The 19870-nt window shown below is 43.3% G+C and overlaps 1 protein-coding gene across 2 annotated transcripts in view; it reads left to right on the forward strand.

Annotated features, from left to right (window-relative positions):
* The window catches only part of LOC117501569 (retinoic acid receptor beta-like), a 956089-nt gene that overhangs the window by 513147 nt on the left and 423072 nt on the right, over positions 1 to 19870 (forward strand). The gene's annotated exons all lie outside the window — the stretch shown is intronic.

Genomic DNA, 19870 nt, shown 5'->3' on the forward strand with positions numbered 1-19870 from the left:
ACAGTGCCTTTAATACCTATGGCATGCTCTATTCCTCTGTAATAAAATTTTATGGTCAACAGTATCAAAAGCAGCACTGAGGTCTAACAGGACAAGCACAGAGATGAGTCCACTGTCTGAGGCCATAAGAAGATCATTTGTAACCTTCACCAATGCTGTTTCTGTACTATGATGAATTCTGAAACCTGACTAAAACTCTTCAAATAGACCATTCCTCTGCAGATGATCAGTTAGCTGTTTTACAACTACCCTTTCAAGAATTTTTGAGAGAAAAGGAAGGTTGGAGATTGGCCTATAATTAGCTAAGATAGCTGGGTCAAGTGATGGCTTTTTAAGTAATGGTTTAATTACTGCCACCTTAAAAGCCTGTGGTACATAGCCAACTAATAAAGATAGATTGATCATATTAAGATCAAAGCATTAAATAATGGTAGGGCTTCCTTGAGCAGCCTGGTAGGAATGGGGTCTAATAAACATGTTGATGGTTTGGATGAAGTAACTAATGAAAATAACTCAGACAGAACAATCTGAGAGAAAGAGTCTAACCAAATACCGGCATCACTGAAAGCAGCCAAAGACAACGATACATCTTTGGGATGGTTATGAGTAATTTTTTCTCTAATAGTTAAAATTTTATTAGCAAAGAAAGTCATGAAGTCATTACTAGTTAAAGTTAAAGGAATACTCGGCTCAACAGAGCTCTGACTCTTTGTCAGCCTGTCTACAGTGCTGAAAAGAAACCTGGGGTTGTTCTTATTTTCTTCAACTAGTGATGAGTAGTAAGATGTCCTAGCTTTACGGAGGGCTTTTTTATAGAGCAACAGACTCTTTTTCCAGGCTAAGTGAAGATCTTCTAAATTAGTGAGACGCCATTTCCTCTCCAACTTACGGGTTATCTGCTTTAAGCTGCGAGTTGTGAGTTATACCATGGAGTCAGGCATTTTCAGAGGAGCTACAGTATCCAAAGTTGTCTTCAATGAGGATGTAAAACTATTGACGAGATACTCTATCTCACTTACAGAGTTTAGGTAGCTACTCTGCACTGGTGTTGGTATATGGCATTAGAGAACATAAGAAGGAATCATATCCTTAAACCTAGTTACAGCACTTTCTGAAAGACTTCTAGTGTAATGAAACTTATTCCCCACTGCTGGGTAGTCCATCAGAGTAAATGTAAATGTTATAAGAAATGATCAGACAGAGGGAGTTTTCAGGGAATACTGTTAAGTCTTCATTTTCCATACCATAAGTCAGAACAAGATCTAAGATATGATTAAAGTGGTGGGTGGACTCATTTACATTTTGAGCAAAGCCAATTGAGTCTAATAATAGATTAAATGCAGTGTTGAGGCTGTCATTCTCAGCATCTGTGTGGATGTTAAAATCGCCCACTATAATTATCTTATCTGAGCTAAGCACTAAGTCAGACAAAAGGTGTGAAAATTCACAGAGAAACTCACAGTAATGACCAGGTGACGATAGATAATAACAAATAAAACTGGTTTTTGGGACTTCCAATTTGGATGGACAAGACTAAGAGTCAAGCTTTCAAATGAATTAAAGCTCTGTCTGGGTTTTTGATTAATTAATAAGCTAGAATGGAAGATTGCTGCTAATCCTCCGCCTCGGCCCGTGCTATGAGCATTCTGACAGTTAGTGTGACTCGGGGGGTGTTGACTCATTAAACTAACATATTCATCCTGCTGTAACCAGGTTTCTGTAAGGCAGAATAAATCAATATGTTGATCAGTTATTATCTCATTACTAACAGGGACTTAGAAGAGAGAGACCTAATGTTAATAGACCACATTTAACTGTTTTAGTCTGTGGTGCAGTTGAAGGTGCTATATTATTTTTTCTTTTGAATTTTATGCTTAATAGATTTTTGCTGGTTATTGGTGGTCTGGGAGCAGACACCGTCTCTACGGGATGGGGTAATGAGGGGATGGCAGGGGGAGAGAAGCTGCAGAGAGGTGTGTAAGACTACAACTCTGCTTCCTGGTCCCAACCCTGGATAGTCACGGTTTGGAGGATTTAAGAAAATTGGCCAGATTTCTAGAAATGAGAGCTGCTCCATCCAAAGTGGGATGGATGCCGTCTCTCCTAACAAGACCAGGTTTTCCCCAGAAGCTTTGCCAATTATCTATGAAGCCCACCTCATTTTTTAGTAACACACAGATTATTTGGAATATTTGTTTTGGCATGTTTTCACGGTCTCTACTGCCATGTACTGGCCAGTAGTGTTCATGGCAGTATTTGCCATAAGTATTGAGATATCTCATAATCTTTGTGTGCCTGAGAGTTGTTGCAGCCTCTTGCAGCAGCTAAAGAAATAAAAATATACATTTTGGTTGTATAATGTTCATTTACAATTGTCATCATGGATTCTGTTGTTAAAAAAAAACAACAAAACAAAAACTGGTACACAAAGGATTATGGGTAAGGGTCTGAGCATGTGTTCTATGCATTTTGACGCTGGTTATATCAGATGGTTGTCTAATCACAACTTGACTTTTGGCTTGTTTTTTTTTTACATATGAGTAAATGGCATATTTTTCAAAAACACATTTATATGTAAATACCAACACACACGTCACGTCACATTAACGTGTTGGTTTTCACATAACATGAATGAGTCAACCAGTTGTTGTTAGCGGAGGCTCATTTACTCATAATCCCTTTGGCATCTGTCTGTATTTGTTGCAAAACTTCAGAATTAGTTCATTATTTAAAATGAAAATATATGTGTTATATTTTAACTTTGGACAAATGACAGATCTGACATTAGTGGAGTTATTCTATCCAAATAATTAAAAAAAAATCAAAACCATAAGTCAAAACTGCTTTATTTTCCAAGACCTCTGCCTCACGGTGACACTGCTATATTCTGTTAAGGAATAATGATGTATTTTTTTGTGTGTGTAGAGTTGAGCTTTGCTGCTACAAATTATGTAGTAAACAGGAGCTTCCATCAGGGGCAGGACACACAAAGACAGAAGTGCTGACTCATTGTTTGGGGTCTGTGGTTGCCTTTGATGCTACCAGAAGCAATTGTGGTGTTAAAACTCAAAATCAGCTTCTTAGTGCAAGTGTACCGGAGACAGTACTGGAAGTTATAGGTTATCTGTAACTTCCGATAAATCTTTTGGTGGTTTATCGGTTTAGCTTTATAAAAGATACGTTTTCAGTTAGCTGATTAGCTGTTATCAAAGCTAACTTTTTGGTTAGTTGTGCCCACCACTGAGGTAGGTGATGGCCATTCATCATCAGATGATGTCGACCTTCAAGGGATCCATCCCTGTTGCAAATTTGGTAAACTTGTCTCAAGTCTATGAAAGGTTATAGGGAGTGCAGCAGTTCAGGTAGACACACCCACAGATGAATGAATGGATGCATGCACAGCATTTCTTTGTCCTTCTGTCTTGGAGACAGGGGACAAAAAGTTTAAATAGTTTGTTTCAAACCTTCAATGTACAGACCTTTGACCTTTATTTACTGTCAGGTTCATAGGTAGTTGGACATGACATAATTTTGGTAATGTGTCTTCTATACAACCCTGTGATAGACTGGCAGCCTATCCAGGGTGTACCCTGCCTTGCTCCCAGTGCCTGCTGGGATGGGATAGGCTCCAACTCTCACATGACCAGTCAAAATCTAGATCTATCCAGGATAACTGCAAACCCAGACAGTCTGAGTCACTACTCCACTTCTCAAGTGCTACAGTCCAGGTATCCATTCATTCCATAAAGATGAGAGGGTGATCCATGAAGTCCAGGTCAGTAAACATTCCTTTGCAAACAAAAGCACCTAAGCTGCTGGAGGATCAGCATTATACAACTTCTCAAAGTAGCTGGAATGGGTCAGGACTGAACCATCTTCCACCATATGTCCAGTGGGATGAGGGGGAGATTTGGAGTAACAAAGTGCATGTGGATAATGCAAGTGTTGTGGGGACATGACCAACTCCACTCCGCTATTTACACAGTGCACAATCTGAGTGTAAAGTACTGTGTGTGTGTGTGTGTGTGGGGGGGGGGGGGGGGGGGGGGGGGGGTAAAACGGGGGTTGTGTTTCATCTTTTAATAGAGTATGGGAACAGCATTGTGTGGGTGTAACATGACTGCACGAATCAGAGTGTCTTCCGTCTTTTCCTTTAAGAACTGTGTGTGTGCTGGAACCTGGCCCCAACCAGTCCCAGCAGAAGACTGCCCCTCCCTGAGCCTGGTTCTGCTGGAGGTTTCTTCATGTTAAAAGGGAGTTTTTCCTTCCCACTGTCGCCAAGTGCTTGCTCATAGGGGGTCGTTTTGACCGTTGGGGTTTTTCTGTAATTATTGTATGGCTTTGCCTTACAATATAAAGCACCTTGGGGCAACTGTTTGTTGTGATTGGCGCTATATAAATAAAATTGATTTGATTTGATGCATTTCAATTTAGTCAGTGTTACTCAGCAAGTGACAGCTGTGAGGTTTTCCGGCTCTCTATGGCAGGGGTCTTCAACTCATCCAGAAAGGGCCGAGAGGGTGCAGATTTCCTTTGCTACCACTGACTCCAGCAGGTGATTTCACTGATTAACTGATTCCACCTGCACAAAGTGATATTAATCAGTGAAATCACCTGCTGGAGTCAGTGGTTGCAAAGAAAACCTGCACCCTCTCGGCCTTTTCTGGAACCAGTTAAGTCAAGCTCCTCTTTCTTGCATTGCCTGCTCCTAATCCACTCTCTGGAATGCCTCCATCTCCCATCAGACACAGATCCCTGGTCCTTCCATGGCCAGCTCCATCCCCTGGAGGAAGAGAAGCAGCATAGAAATGTGGCACAAAACAGAATTATTAATGTTTTGCATTTATATATTAGGTTTTATTTTTATTTCAGTTTAGTTTCATTTTAGTTGAATGAGTGATTCTGAGGAGGATTAATGTGTGTACGTGCAGAGCGTACATGCATCACAAACTCACCTCAGTAAAACATACATGACTATTGTACCATTTAAATACAGTACCACAAAAATACAATGTCCAACATTTGACCAGGTTTTTGTTGGATTGAATGCTGCATTTAACCACAGCTCATTTTAAGACCAGACGCTGTCATGGTCAACCAGGGGTTTCTTGTTGCAAACAAGACTTCTAGAACATGTTTGATTTATCAAGACAGAATGTGTTCAAATGCATGTACATTTCATAAATACTGCTTCTTGTACGTGTAACCATTCTAAAACTGTCTCGCATAAATGAATTTAGAAGCTTGGCTGTGCAACACTGATGAATGAGGATCCTGGAGGAAGGTTTAGAAACATTTGTTATTCATCTGATCAGCATCAGGATGTCTGTTCTCACAGAAATTTGCTTCATCATCCTGCTTCAAGTTCATTTCAGTAAAGTTGCTCATAATGTAAAAATACCTTAAAAATGTGTTCACTGTTCAGTTTATACGTCATTTACAGAATTAAATATGGTGAACTAAATATGGGGTGGACTGATGCTGGGCAGATGGGGGCCGTAGTCTCGGGGGGGGTGCTGTTCTGCTCTCGCTTGGGTGGTCTCATCAATTCTAAAACGAACTGGAAGCCAGTGGAGTGAGTACAGGACGGGCATAATATGCTCATGTCTAAAAGTGTTTGTCAAAAGACGAGCAGCAGCATTCTGGAGACGTCTGATTAATCCCCGAATAAAGTGCATTACAATAATCAAGTCTGGAGCTGATGAAAGCATGAATGTCGTCTCAAGATCACATCTACTGAGAAAGTGCTTTATTTTAGCCAAAAGGCGAAGTTGGAAAAAACTTGCTTTGACAACAGAAATTATCTGTTGATCGAACCTCAAACAGCTGTCAAATATCACTCCCAAATTCTTGACAGCTGGTTTTACATAGTTAGCCAAAGCACCAAAATTTGGTGTTACCACATTTGGTATGCCAGAGCGCTCAAACACCATGATTTCAGTTTTACCATCATTCAGGTAAAGGAAGTTTTAGGACAGCCACTGCATCACATCACGAATACAATTAAATAATGATGACAAAGCATCACTCCCATTAGTTCTCACAGGCAGATAGATTTGCAGATCATCTGCATAACAATGAAAGGACAGATTGTGCTGGGTTATAATTGACCCCAATTGCAGAATGTACAAATCAATCAATCAGTCAATCAATTTTATTTATATAGTGCCAAATCACAACAAACAGTTGCCCCAAGGCACTTTATATTGTAAGGCAGTGGGAAGGAAAAACTCTCTTTTAACAGGAAGAAACCTCCAGCAGAACCAGGCTCAGGGAGGGGCAGTCTTCTGCTGGGACTGGTTGGGGCTGAGGGAGAGAACCAGGAAAAAGACATGCTGTGGAGGGGAGCAGAGATCAATCACTAATGATTAAATGCAGAGTGGTGCATACAGAGCAAAAAGAGAAAGAAACACTCAGAAAGAAACACTCAGTGCATCATGGGAACCCCCCAGCAGTCTACGTCTATAGCAGCATAACTAAGGGATGGTTCAGGGTCACCTGATCCAGCCCTAACTATAAGCTTTAGCAAAAAGGAAAGTTTTAAGCCTAATCTTAAAAGTAGAGAGGGTGTCTGTCTCCCTGATCCGAATTGGGAGCTGGTTCCACAGGAGAGGAGCCTGAAAGCTGAAGGCTCTGCCTCCCATTCTACTCTTACAAACCCTAGGAACTACAAGTAAGCCTGCAGTCTGAGAGCGAAGCACTCTATTGGGGTGATATGGTACTATGAGGTCCCTAAGATAAGATGGGACCTGATTATTCAAAACCTTATAAGTAAGAAGAAGAATTTTAAATTCTATTCTAGAATTAACAGGAAGCCAATGAAGAGAGGCCAATATGGGTGAGATATGCTCTCTCCTTCTAGTCCCCGTCAGTACTCTAGCTGCAGCATTTTGAATTAACTGAAGGCTTTTCAGGGAACTTTTAGGACAATGTGATAATAATGAATTACAATAGTCCAGCCTAGAGGAAATAAATGTATGAATTAGTTTTTCAGCATCACTCTGAGACAAGACCTTTCTAATTTTAGAGATATTGCGTGAATGCAAAAAAGCAGTCTTACATATTTGCTTAATATGCGCATTGAATGACATATCCTGATCAAAAATGACTCCAAGATTTCTCACAGTATTACTAGAGGTCAGGGTAATGCCATCCAGAGTAAGGATCTGGTTAGACACCATGTTTCTAAGATTTGTGGGGCCAAGTACAATAACGTCAGTTTTATCTGAGTTTAAAAGCAGGAAATTAGAGGTCATCCATGTCTTTATGTCTGTAAGACAATCCTGCAGTTTAGCTAATTGGTCTGTGTCCTCTGGCTTCATGGATAGATAAAGCTGGGTATCATCTGCGTAACAATGAAAATTTAAGCAATGCTTTCTAATAATACTGCCTAAGGGAAGCATGTATAAAGTGAATAAAATTGGTCCTAGCACAGAACCTTGTGGAACTCCATAATTAACCTTAGTCTGTGAAGAAGATTCCCCATTTACATGAACAAATTGTAATCTATTAGATAAATATGATTCAAACCACCGCAGCGCAGTGCCTTTAATACCTATGGCATGCTCTAATCTCTGTAATAAAATTTTATGGTCAACAGTATCAAAAGCAGCACTGAGGTCTAACAGAACAAGCACAGAGATGAGTCCACTGTCTGAGGCCATAAGAAGATCATTTGTAACCTTCACTAGTGCTGTTTCTGTACTATGATGAATTCTAAAACCTGACTGAAACTCTTCAAATAGACCATTCCTCTGCAGATGATCAGTTAGCTGTTTTACAACTACCCTTTCAAGAATTTCTGAGAGAAAAGGAAGGTTGGAGATTGGCCTATAATTAGCTAAGATAGCTGGGTCAAGTGATGGCTTTTTAAGTAATGGTTTAATTACTGCCACCTTAAAAGCCTGTGGTACATAGCCAACTAACAAAGATAGATTGATCATATTTAAGATCGAAGCATTAATTAATGGTAGGGCTTCCTTGAGCAGGCTGGTGGGAATGAGGTCTGATAGACATGTTGATGGTTTGGAGGAAGTAACTAATGAAAATAACTCAGACAGAACAATCGGAGAGAAAGAGTCTAACCAAATACCGGCATCACTGAAAGCAGCCAAAGATAACGATATGTCTTTGGGATGGTTATGAGCAATTTTTTCTCTAATAGTTAAAATTTTATTAGCAAAGAAAGTCATGAAGTCATTACTAGTTAAAGTTAAAGGAATACTCTGCTCAATAGAGCTCTGACTCTTTGTCAGCCTGGCTACAGTGCTGAAAAGAAACCTGGGGTTGTTCTTATTTTCTTCAATTAGTGATGAGTAGTAAGATGTCCTAGCTTTACGGAGGGCTTTTTTATAGAGCAACAGACTCTTTTTCCAAGCTAAGTGAAGATCTTCTAAATTAGTGAGATGCCATTTCCTCTCCAACTTACGGGTTATCTGCTTTAAGCTGCGAGTTTGTGAGAGGAGCTACAGCATCCAAAGTTGTCCTCAATGAGGATATAAAACTATTGACGAGATACTCTATCTCACTCACAGAGTTTAGGTAGCTACTCTGCACTGTGTTGGTATATGGCATTGGAGAACATAAAGAAGGAATCATATCCTTAAACCTAGTTACAGCGCTTTCTGAAAGACTTCTAGTGTAATGAAACTTATTCCCCACTGCTGGGTAGTCCATCAGAGTAAATGTAAATGTTATTAAGAAATGATTAGACAGAAGGGGGTTTTATCTTATATGAGCTAAGCACTAAGTCAGACAAAAGGTCCGGAAACTCACAGTAACGACCAGGTGGACGATAGATAACAACAAATAAAACTGGTTTTTGGGACTTCCAATTTGGATGGACAAGACTAAGTGTCAAGCTTTCAAATGAATTAAAGCTCTGTCTGGGTTTTTGATTAATTAATAAGCTGGAGTGGAAGATTGCTGCTAATCCTCCGACTCGGTCCGTGCTACGAGCGTTCTGGCAGTTAGTGTGACTCGGGGGTGTTGACTCATTTAAACTAACATATTCGCAGAGGACGCTGGAAGAGAGGAGGAGTCCGTGTTCGGCTCAGAGTGTGCCTGGCTGTTTCCTGCAAACATCCTCCACGACAATTCATAGCCGGATTCTTCACACCATATGACGGCTACGACGTGCTGCGTTCCCTGACTTTTCGTTATCGGTGGCTCCGGCCGGTTGTCTGGGGTGCCGGGTCTCCACTTCTGCGTCGCCGTTCTGTGAGGAGCTGCAGTCGTGGCTGCGTGCAGGAGAACCTGCGCCCGCTCAGTCGTGTCTCCCAGCAGACTGACGTGCGCTCAGTCCGTGTGGCGCTCATCAACACAAGGTCACTCACAAGTAAGACTTTCATTTTGAATGACTTTTTCTCCAGTCGTGATCTGGACTTTCCTCCTGTTAACGGAGACCTGACTGAAACCATGTGAAAATAGCGCCTTTTCTGAGCTCCTCCCCCCCCCCCCCCGGCTGCTCGTTTTTCAGCTCCCCGCAAGCATCAGGTCGAGGCGGGGGTGTGGCCACGGTTTTTAAAGATAGTTTTAAATGCTGATGTTTATCTTCTAATGTCTACTCCACTTTTGAACTTCAGTTGTTTGTGATGGAGTTCGACTGTCCTGTGCTCTGTGCTGTTGTTTACCGTCCACCAAAATGCGCACATTAAACAAATATGTAGGACTGCTTTTTTGCATTTGCACAATATCTCTAAAATTAGAAAGGTCAAAGTAGATGAGTAGATGAGTTTAGTAGAGAAGCTTGAATCTTCAACTGGACTGGGTTGCTTGACACGAAGACGTTTCGCTTCAAATCGCAGAAGAAGCTTCCTCAACTAAAATTCTTGCTCTGGTAGTCTGACTTCTGTCTTACTCTTGTTGTTTTTCTCGACAAGGGTCAGACAGAAGTCAGACTACCAGAGCAAGAATTTTAGCTGAGGAAGCTTCTGCGATTGATTTGCATCAAGCAACCCAGTCCGGTTGAAGATTCAAGCTTCTCTACGATGGAAACCACCTGGACAACTGAGAGCCTACACAGAAACATAGATGAGTTTAAATATTTGGGCTCAATTGTTCAAAGTAATGGAGAGTGTGGTTGAGAGGTGAAGAAGAGCATGCAGGCAGGGTGGAGTTGGTGGATGAAGGTGGCAGGAGTGATTTCTGACTGAAGAATATCAGCAAGAGTGAAGGGGAAAGTTTACAAGACAGTAGTAAGACCAGCTATGTTGTACAGTTTAGAGAAGGTGGCACTAACAAAAAGACAGGAGGCAGAGCTGGAGGTGGCAGAGCTGAAGGTGCTGAGATTCTCTTTGGGAGTGATGAGAATGGACATGATTAGGAATGAACATATCAGAGGGACAGCTCAGGTGGGACGGTTTGGAGACAAAGTCAGAGAGGCGAGATTGAGATGGTTTGGACATGTGCAGAGGAGGGACCCACCAGGCAGGAGGAGAAGAGGGAGGCCAAAGAGGAGGTTTATGGATGTGCTGAGGCAGGACATGCAGGTGGTTGGTGAGACAGAGGAAGATACAGAGGACCGGGCAAGATGGAAACGATTGATCTGCTGTGGCGACCCCTAATGGGAACAGCCGAAAGACAAAGAAGAGGAATGTCTAAGCTGTATTTGTGCTGAATTTGATGCTTGTATCACCATTTCATTATTATCAGGTTGTCCTAAAAGTTCCCTGAAAAGCCTTCAGTTAATTCAAAATGCTGCAGCTAGAATACTGACGGGGACTAGAAGGAGAGAGCATATCTCACCCATATTGGCCTCTCTTCATTGGCTTCCTGTTCATTCTACAATAGAATTTAAAATTCTTCTTCTTACTTATAAGGTTTTGAATAATCAGGTCCCTTCTTATCTTAGGGACCTCATAGTACCATATCACCCCAATAGAGCGCTTCACTCTCAGACTGCAGGCTTACTTGTAGTTCCTAGGGTTTGTAAGAGTAGAATGGGAGGCAGAGCCTTCAGCTTTCAGGCTCCTCTCCTGTGGAACCAGCTCCCAATTCGGATCAGGGAGACAGACACCCTCTCTACTTTTAAGATTAGGCTTAAAACTTTCCTTTTTGCTAAAGCTTATAGTTAGGGCTGGATCAGGTGACCCTGAACCATCCCTTAGTTATGCTGCTATAGACGTAGACTGCTGGGGGGTTCCCATAATGCACTGAGTGTTTCTTTCTCTTTTTGCTCTGTATGCACCACTCTGCATTTAATCATTAGTGATTGATCTCTGCTCCCCTCCACAGCATGTCTTTTTCCTGGTTCTCTCCCTCAGCCCCAACCAGTCCCAGCAGAAGACTGCCCCTCCCTGAGCCTGGTTCTGCTGGAGGTTTCTTCCTGTTAAAAGGGAGTTTTTCCTTCCCACTGTCGCCAAGTGCTTGCTCACAGGGGGTCGTTTTGACCATTGGGGTTTTTACGTAATTATTGTATGGCCTTGCCTTACAATATAAAGCGCCTTGGGGCAACTGTTTGTTGTGATTTGGCGCTATATAAATAAAATTGATTGATTGATTGACCATTTGAAGGATTGTTTCAGTTATCTGCTGCACTAATAAGCCAACAGAGCATGAACCAGCTGCTGTCTGTTAGCTTAAACATGTGTATATATGACCTCCCGAATTAAAGGAGAAATGCTGCTTTTAACAACCTGGACCTCATTTCTGGCATAAAAAAAAATAAAATAAATAAAATTGGTTGTTTACTCACCAATATAAGTTTGGTGTGATTAGAAGTCCATAGTTCAAACGACGTGTTCAGTTCAAATCTGAGGCAAACATTTTTCTTCTTCTACTAAGGTGGATTACACCTTTTTGTGGTACACAGCACCAACTACTGGACAGGAGGAACCTAGCAGTCAATGTGAGTCACTGATTTCAAAAATCACCTCTTTCAAGCAGACGTGTGGGACTGTGACATGTCAATCATCTGTGTCCTATCAGATTTCAGCAGAGCCTCTGCTGTAGCTCCACCCATGCCAGGAAGTGTTCAACATTTGACATTTTTTGTTTCACTGTGACTGAAAATTTGGCACTTCCTGTTTTTAACAACCTGGACCTCATTTCTGGCATAAAAAAGAAAAAAAAAATTGGTTGTTTACTCACCAATATAAGTTTGGTGTGATTAGAAGTCCATAGTTCAAACGACGTTTTCAGTTCAAATCTGAGGCAAACATTTTTCTTCTTCTACTAAGGTGGATTACAACTTTTTGTGGTACACAGCACCAACTACTGGACAGGAGGAACCTAGCAGTCAATGTGAGTCACTGATTTCAAAAAGCAGCTCTTTCAAGCAGACGTGTGGGACTGTGACATGTCAATCATCTGTGTCCTATCAGATTTCAGCAGAGCCTCTGCTGTAGCTCCACCCATGTCAGGAAGTGTTCAACTTTTGACATTTTCTGTTTCACTGTGACTGAAAATTTGGCACTTCCTGTTTCAGTGTGAGCTTGCCAATGAATTCCCATGAGATTCCATGGATCTCATCTGTCAATCCAGGAAGTGTCGATCCAGGAAGTGTTTGACATTTGACATGTCCTGTTTCACTGTGGATTAATAATTTGACACTTCCTGTTTGGGCCACAGTGTATCATGAGTGAGCTTCTCGTTGCTTCGCTTGTATAATATATCTATAATATCAATGTAATATGTGTCAAACCAGCTGCAATACATTAAGTTCGTCCAGACATGTGGAATAGGCACCTCCATCTTTACTCGTATGAAATTAGTAGTGCCATCATGATCGTATCCATCAACTATATTTAAAACCAGCAACTGATTACTGACACCACCAATAAACAATCCACCTGTAAGGCTCCCTACAATAGAATAAGTTAACATAATATCTGCTGGCTCCTTTCCACGTCGAAAGGAGCCAGTTGAGGTGGCTCGGGCATCTTTTCCGGATGCCCCCTGGATGCCTCATTGGAAAGGTGTTCTGGGCACATCCCATGGGGAGGAGGCCCCGGGGAAGACCCAGGACACGCTGGAGGGACTACGTCTCTCGGCTGGCTTGGGAACGCCAGGGAGCTGGGGGTGGTGTGTGTGGATTGGGAGGTCTGGGGGGCTTTGCTTGAGCTGCTGCCCCCGCGACCCGACTCTGGATAAAGCGGAAGAAAATGGATGAATGGAATATCTATTCCAATCATCCCAGTTAGGTATGTAAACACTGGATAGAATCCCATATAAAACACAGAAGCTATGAATCCCCTTATTTGTAATATCCCTGCAAACAAATTATAAAACTTATCATGTTTAACTACATTATCATTTCATCATGTGTAATTTCCAAAGAATATTACCTACCATTTTACATAATTTCACTTTGATGTGTTATTCATTTAATAACCATCAAATCCAAAAAAAAAAAAAAATAAAAATCATTAATTGTATTTTCATCATAATGGGAACACACTGCAGGGGATACAATTCAATTCAATACACATTTACCCACATTAACAAAGTACTCACTAAAATGATCCCCTGTAGGATTTGGGACATCAATAATTTTGTTCGAGTGACAAAGATGACAAAAGTCTGCAGCATGTTCCAACGCAACTAAATTTACCATTGAGCTCGTGTCTTATGATGATACAGCAATGTGGAAGTAATTCAAAACTAAAATGTCAATGATAGTCTATGTCCTTGCTGATGTATTTAAAATGCACTTCTAGAAGGATCAAAAATTCTTCTCTCTCATCCAAACTCCACACACAGGTTCCTAAAATTAAAAACACAACAACAAAAAAATCATCCAATTCCATGTGGCTGGGAGCATCAGAGCCACTGAGAGTGTGTGGTCCCCTGATGAAAAAATTCAACAAATTAAAACAAACACACAGTCCCAAAAACTACCAGGTACAAGTTCAGTGGGAGAATTTAATTCACTGCAAAGGTCCCCTCCAAGTTCCTTGCAAAAGAAACTTTGAAATCTGAAAAGAGAAAAGAAATGTTTAATTGATACAGTGACATCAAACAGCATCTTTTAACCCTAACCCTAACCACAGAACCTCCGTGACCTTGCTACAAAAGGTTTTACTAAACAAATTAAGAGAGATGGTAAATCCAAGGACAAAATTATCCCCAGCCTTGAAGCACCTAGGCCTACCCTCGAGCTTGAAAGCACCTCTGGGGGGTCATTTAAACCTCATACTGGCTCTGCCACTACCTCCCCTCGACAGATGAAACCATCTGTCAGAAGCCGACCCAAGGCTTGAGGTGGACCACAAGCAAAACCGCAGTGGTCCCCACAAAACCAAAATGACTTCGGAACGAGAGAGGGCTCCGAAACTGCTGAAAATCGGGGAAATAAGTTCAAACCCAGACAGTGGGAGAAGACCACCACATGGGAAGATCACCCCGATGACAGACGTGAGTACCCAGGTGACCGATCCCAAAGATGGCAGGGTTCCAGACACCCACATCAGGGACCACCTGGATGCAACAATAAGAGCACTTGGAACTGAGACTCCAGAGAAAGAGACCAGTCCAAGCACTCAGGTAAGAAATCCGGAAGATCATGAAAGGCCTCCTCCAGGAATTTGAGGACAAAAAAGCCAAAAAGAAAGCTAACATGCTGTGTGTAAACCGCATAGCTCCAACCACTCACCCGGTGACTTCACAAACTCCACCAGAGGCGTCTGAGGAAGACCTATACCCGAGTGTAGACAACACGTTAGCATCACCATCCCAGGACCCACGTCCTGAGACACTGTACCTTTCAGATGGGGACCAAGAACCAGAAGAGACCAAGTCTGGTCCTCCCAGTGCCATCTTGGTAGTCCAGGTTGATCAGGACAAGAGATCACGCGCTGATCCTGCGTCCGTTATAGCTGGACAACCACCCGTACAGAAATTCTTAGGCAACCTCTCTGAGAAGGGGATTGCAAAGAAATTTTATTTGTCCCTAATCCTGGAAAACTCACTAAGACATGAGGCTCTTCTGGACACTGCTGCTGATGTCACCTTGATGTCTACCTCACTGTTTAAACAACTGCAGGTAGCAGCACGGCAGGCCAAGAGAAACCTCAAATTATCACTGTGTTTGTTGGAGATCCAGCCCTACACAAACAACCCGGCAACTTTGTCCTCAATGATTCTGGTCAACATCACTGTTGGACCTATGAGTCTGGTACACCCCGTGTACATATCAGCAATCGACACCATTCCTTTCCTCATAGGGAAAGATTTTCTCAACCAATTTGAACCCCTCATTGATTTAAAACGGTTAAAACTGTGGGCACAGGTCCGTCACCCTCACCCGCCTGAGGTGACTCAACCAGCAAAGCCCCAGTGTTATGCCATTGAGATCCAAGATGATACAGAACCCCCACGCGACATGGTCACGGGACATTCCGTCGGCTGTCGACCCGCGGAATGCTTCATGGCCCCCAGATACACTGCTGGCCGAGAAGGACACTTTCCTCTGTAAGCTGTCAGAGGACACTAATGCGAGTGAGTACTGCCCTCTGGTAGGAGATGGTCTCCATTTGAAATCACACACAATGCTGATGTAGCTCTGCCTCTTTGGGCCGAAAGATCAGTTATTAATCAAAATCTGATTGACTCATTGAGCAAATCCAATCCAGACATTTTATATGTGAAAAAACTTTCCGTTTTCCAAAGGACCCAGACCGTACTCAAGGCAACTGGAATCTGCACACTCAGAATGCGCTGGAACCGACGAGAATTGAGCCACTCATTCTTAGTCGTTCCAAAATTACCACGCTCTGTCTACATAGGAGGTGACCTCCTTGTCCGATTGGAGGTGCAGGTTGACAGAGTCAATCAGGCCCTCTGGTCCTTGACCAGAGTACGCAATGACCCCACTTACTCCGATCCGGAGTATCTGAAGTCTGGACAATTGATCCCTGACGCGTGTCAGGTAGTGAGTGATGGTCACATCACGATACCTGCCAACCTGAAAAATGCACCACTCCACCTCGTGATATGTCCAGGACAACGGCTCTGACGCTCACAGGCAGTCTTCCAGCCATCCCAGCTCTTTACCAAACTGGGACTATCTCTGGAAGCCACTCCACTTCTGAGCCTAGAAAGTCGGACAACTCGCTTGAGGGTGCATAACGACACTGGCGAAGACATTCTGATTCCCAAAGCCACCCCACTGGGTTGATTAATCAGCACTGAATTCCAGGACTTTGAGCTGAACATCCCAGTTCTTGGCCAAGTCGCTCCTTCGCTTCTTCCCTGTTCATAATGGGGGGTTGTCTTTTCCAAACCCTCAGGAGCAATCGCTGTATTTCCAGTGAACATCTCCGAGGAAGACACGGTCAGCAGAATAGACCTTGATGACCCTGACCACATGGTCCTCCAGACCCTTACGGTCCTCATGGTCGACTCTAAAAACAAAACGAATGCTGGAAATGACACAGAACCAGCTCTGAACCTTATTCCAGGTTCTGATTCTGAATTTGCATCTCAGATAGAACAAGTCGTAGCAGCAGCAGATGCCTTAAAGAATGATGAGAAACGAGGACGTCAAAGAGACCTACTCTATAAATACCGAGCGTCCTTTGCTAATGATTCATTGGACTGTGGACTCACCCACATCCACTCTGTGCGCATCCCAACTCCTCCAAATGGACCGCCCACCTTTGTGCGACAGTACAAAATTCCTCTGGCATCCTATGAACCTGTACAGGAAATCATAGATGACCTATTGGAAAAAGGGATCATAAGACCATGCAACAGCACCTATTCAGCCCCTGTATGGCCGGTAATCAAACCAAACAGTAAGTGGAGACTTACCATCAATTACCGCAAACTCAACCAACAGATGTCACTATCTCGATGGCCAATGACTCAGTTAGAGCAGGAACTCCCTAAAATAAAAGACACAAAATACTTTTCCACGCTCGACGTGGCCTCCGGGTTCTGGACAATCCCTGTACATGAAGACGATCAACACAAACTGGCATTCACCTTCGCCAACCACCAGTACACTTTCACCAGGTGCCCATTTGGCTATGCCAACTCACCTGCAGAATTTAACATCTTCTTGAACAGGGGTGTCCTGATGCCAACGAGCGAGGCACCCTTATCTATGTTGAAGATGTCCTAATGCGAAACCCAACGTTAGACACACATTTGGATAAGATAGACCACATCTTGACCTGACTCACGAATACTGGTGCAAAAATCTCACTTTTAAAGTGTCAATGGTGTCGGACCAAAGTCAACTATTTGGGCCTCCTTGTCAGACCAGACTGAGTGCAACCATAAGTTGGACGAGTCCAAGGCATCACCAACATCAAAATGCCTACGAACATAACAGAACTGCACAGCTTTCTGGGAGTGTGCAACTACTCCTTCTAGAGGTGGGATTCTCCAATCAATGCCTAAGCGTGGGACTGCACCAGATGTACGACAAAGATAGGCGAGTGGTCGCATACGCGAGCAAAACGCTACAACCGCCGGAACTTAAATTCTGTGACTGTGAAAAAGCCCTACTAGCAACAGTCTGGGCTGTGAAACATTTTGCCAACTATCTGGGTGGACAAAAAGTCATTGTAGAAACCAATCATCAACCAGTGACATTCCTTAACAGTCAAAACTGCGAGAAGGTGTAGTAACAAACTGTTGTGGTTGATGCCACGTGGTTGATGGCACTGCTAAGCTTTGACATGGAGGTGCAGTACGCACAAGACCACAAAACTCCCCTAGGCACAGGGTTAGCTGCTTGCCAGCACTGCACCGAAGACACACCGGCTGCAAACCCATAAAATGAAGATGTGTCACCACCCGACTCCCCTAACCACCACTACTTCGACCAAAATGCCTGCCAAGGCATGATCACTGCGTACGTGGATGGCTGCTCATTTCACCATGAAACAGTCGCCTGGGCAGGAGTGGGGGTCGCGTGGATTGACAACACACCACATCAGCCACAAAAATTCCAGCTGGGACCACAGTCATCTCAGTATGCCGAAATTGCGGGCATACTCATAACATGCCAGTTAGCTAAGATGCAAAATGTCAAAACATTTGTGCTATGCACAGATTCGAACTATGCACACCTTAGCTTCTTGCGCCATCTACCCTGCTGGAAACACAATGGTTTCATGACCTCCAACAAGAAATCGGTCAAACATAAAGAACTAGTTGCAGTTTGTGATCACCTCATAACTACGCACGACCTTCAGGTCAGAGATCACTCACGCACACCACGCCAAGACAAAGAATTTAATGACTTGGCTGACACACTGACAACAGCTCTGGCAAGTGCTGGGGGTAAAGGCGAACTTCCACATCAGCCACCACCCTCAGTCATCAGGACAGGTGAAAAGGGCCAACCGAATTGTGGTGACCATCCTGCGCAAATATGTGGCAGACAACCACAGAGACTGGGATGTGAAACTTCCACTGGTCCTCATGGCCATCCGGGCGATCCCTCACGAATCAATGGGGTTCTCCCCTTTTCAAATAATGACAGGCTGTCAAATGACGCTCTCCCTCCACCTGCTGTACCAGCCAGGTGAGGCAAACATTGCGACAGCGTACACGGCTCAACAATACATGACTGACCTGATTGAACATCTGAAAGCCACCTTCTCCTTTGCTCAAAAACACTTGAACAAAAGCGCAGAAGGCCTACTATGACCAGAAGGTACTACTCATTCAGGCAACCCAGCCAGAAAACAACCAGGTTAACTCGCATGTTGCTACGCAGTTGGACCGACCCGTATTTGGTGACTGACAAACTCTCCGCCGTCGTATACCCAATCAAGGTCAGCAAGGGGCAAAGAGAACCAGTTTTCAAGTGGGTACACCGCAACCAAATTAAGCCTCACAAAAACCCCATGGGACTCGCTGGGGATGTCACAGTCGCCGATAGAACTTAAAACAACTCATTAGGTCGAGAAAGAAGGAATATCGACACCTGCCGTGTCCCAAACAATCAAATCACACCGATCGATACAAATTAAGAAAATAACTTTAACTTCCAACAGGACTAATAAAACAACTCAGGTGATCTCACCAGCACCACCATAGTGGGGGTGAACCACTACGTGAATTCCGTCCTCAACATAAAAAAGAAAAAGAGGCGACAGCCTAACAATCTATTTAAGAATCAGTCAGATAGCTTAAACTCTGTGCTATAAGCCAGAAAAGAAAAAGAAAAATATCTAACCATTTTAAGACAAATTTCTAACCATGTTTGTTGTGTTTGCCAGGATGACCTGGCTCGTGACTCAGCTGCTCCTCAGCACAAACATCGCCAACAGCTCTCCAGACATGGTTGAATTCGGACCAGAATCGGGCATTGTCCTGAAGGACCAGCCCGGCTTATTGATAACAAACTGCTGCCTGCACACGCAGAGGGTGTTCGTCAGGCTCGACCCCACAGAAGTGTACAGGGCCAATTCGCCAGCAGTACAGTGAACCTGATCTCCTGGGCAGGTAGCCGGTGGACCAAGTCTGTCCTGAAGCATGCTGAGGCAGACATAGTCCACATGCTACGCCAGATGGAGAAGTTCACAATAACTCAGGCAGAACTTAGTGGACTCAACAAAAGAGAGAAGAGGTTCATTGGAGGTCTGCTAATGGCAGCCTCAGCTGTAGGATCCCTCTTCAGTTTCGGCTTATCAGCAGTTAACACCGTCACACTATCAACGGTGAAGAGACACGTTAGCGAGCTCCAAGAGGTAATCCCTGAAATACAGGCTCAGCTTATGTTCAGAGAGAAGGTCTTGAGACCATCGGACTGTGGTAATCCTTAACACCCATACCAACGTGCTCAAAAAGACTGTGGGCGTAATTGACCAACTAACGTCAGTGTTGCAGGAAGACTATGGACACACACAGATGTTGAATATGCTCATGGCAGACATGACCAGGGACATTGGCTCTTCCATTGACAGTCTCG

Source organism: Thalassophryne amazonica, chromosome 20, assembly GCF_902500255.1.
Source record: "Thalassophryne amazonica chromosome 20, fThaAma1.1, whole genome shotgun sequence".
Lineage (NCBI taxonomy): Eukaryota > Metazoa > Chordata > Actinopteri > Batrachoidiformes > Batrachoididae > Thalassophryne > Thalassophryne amazonica.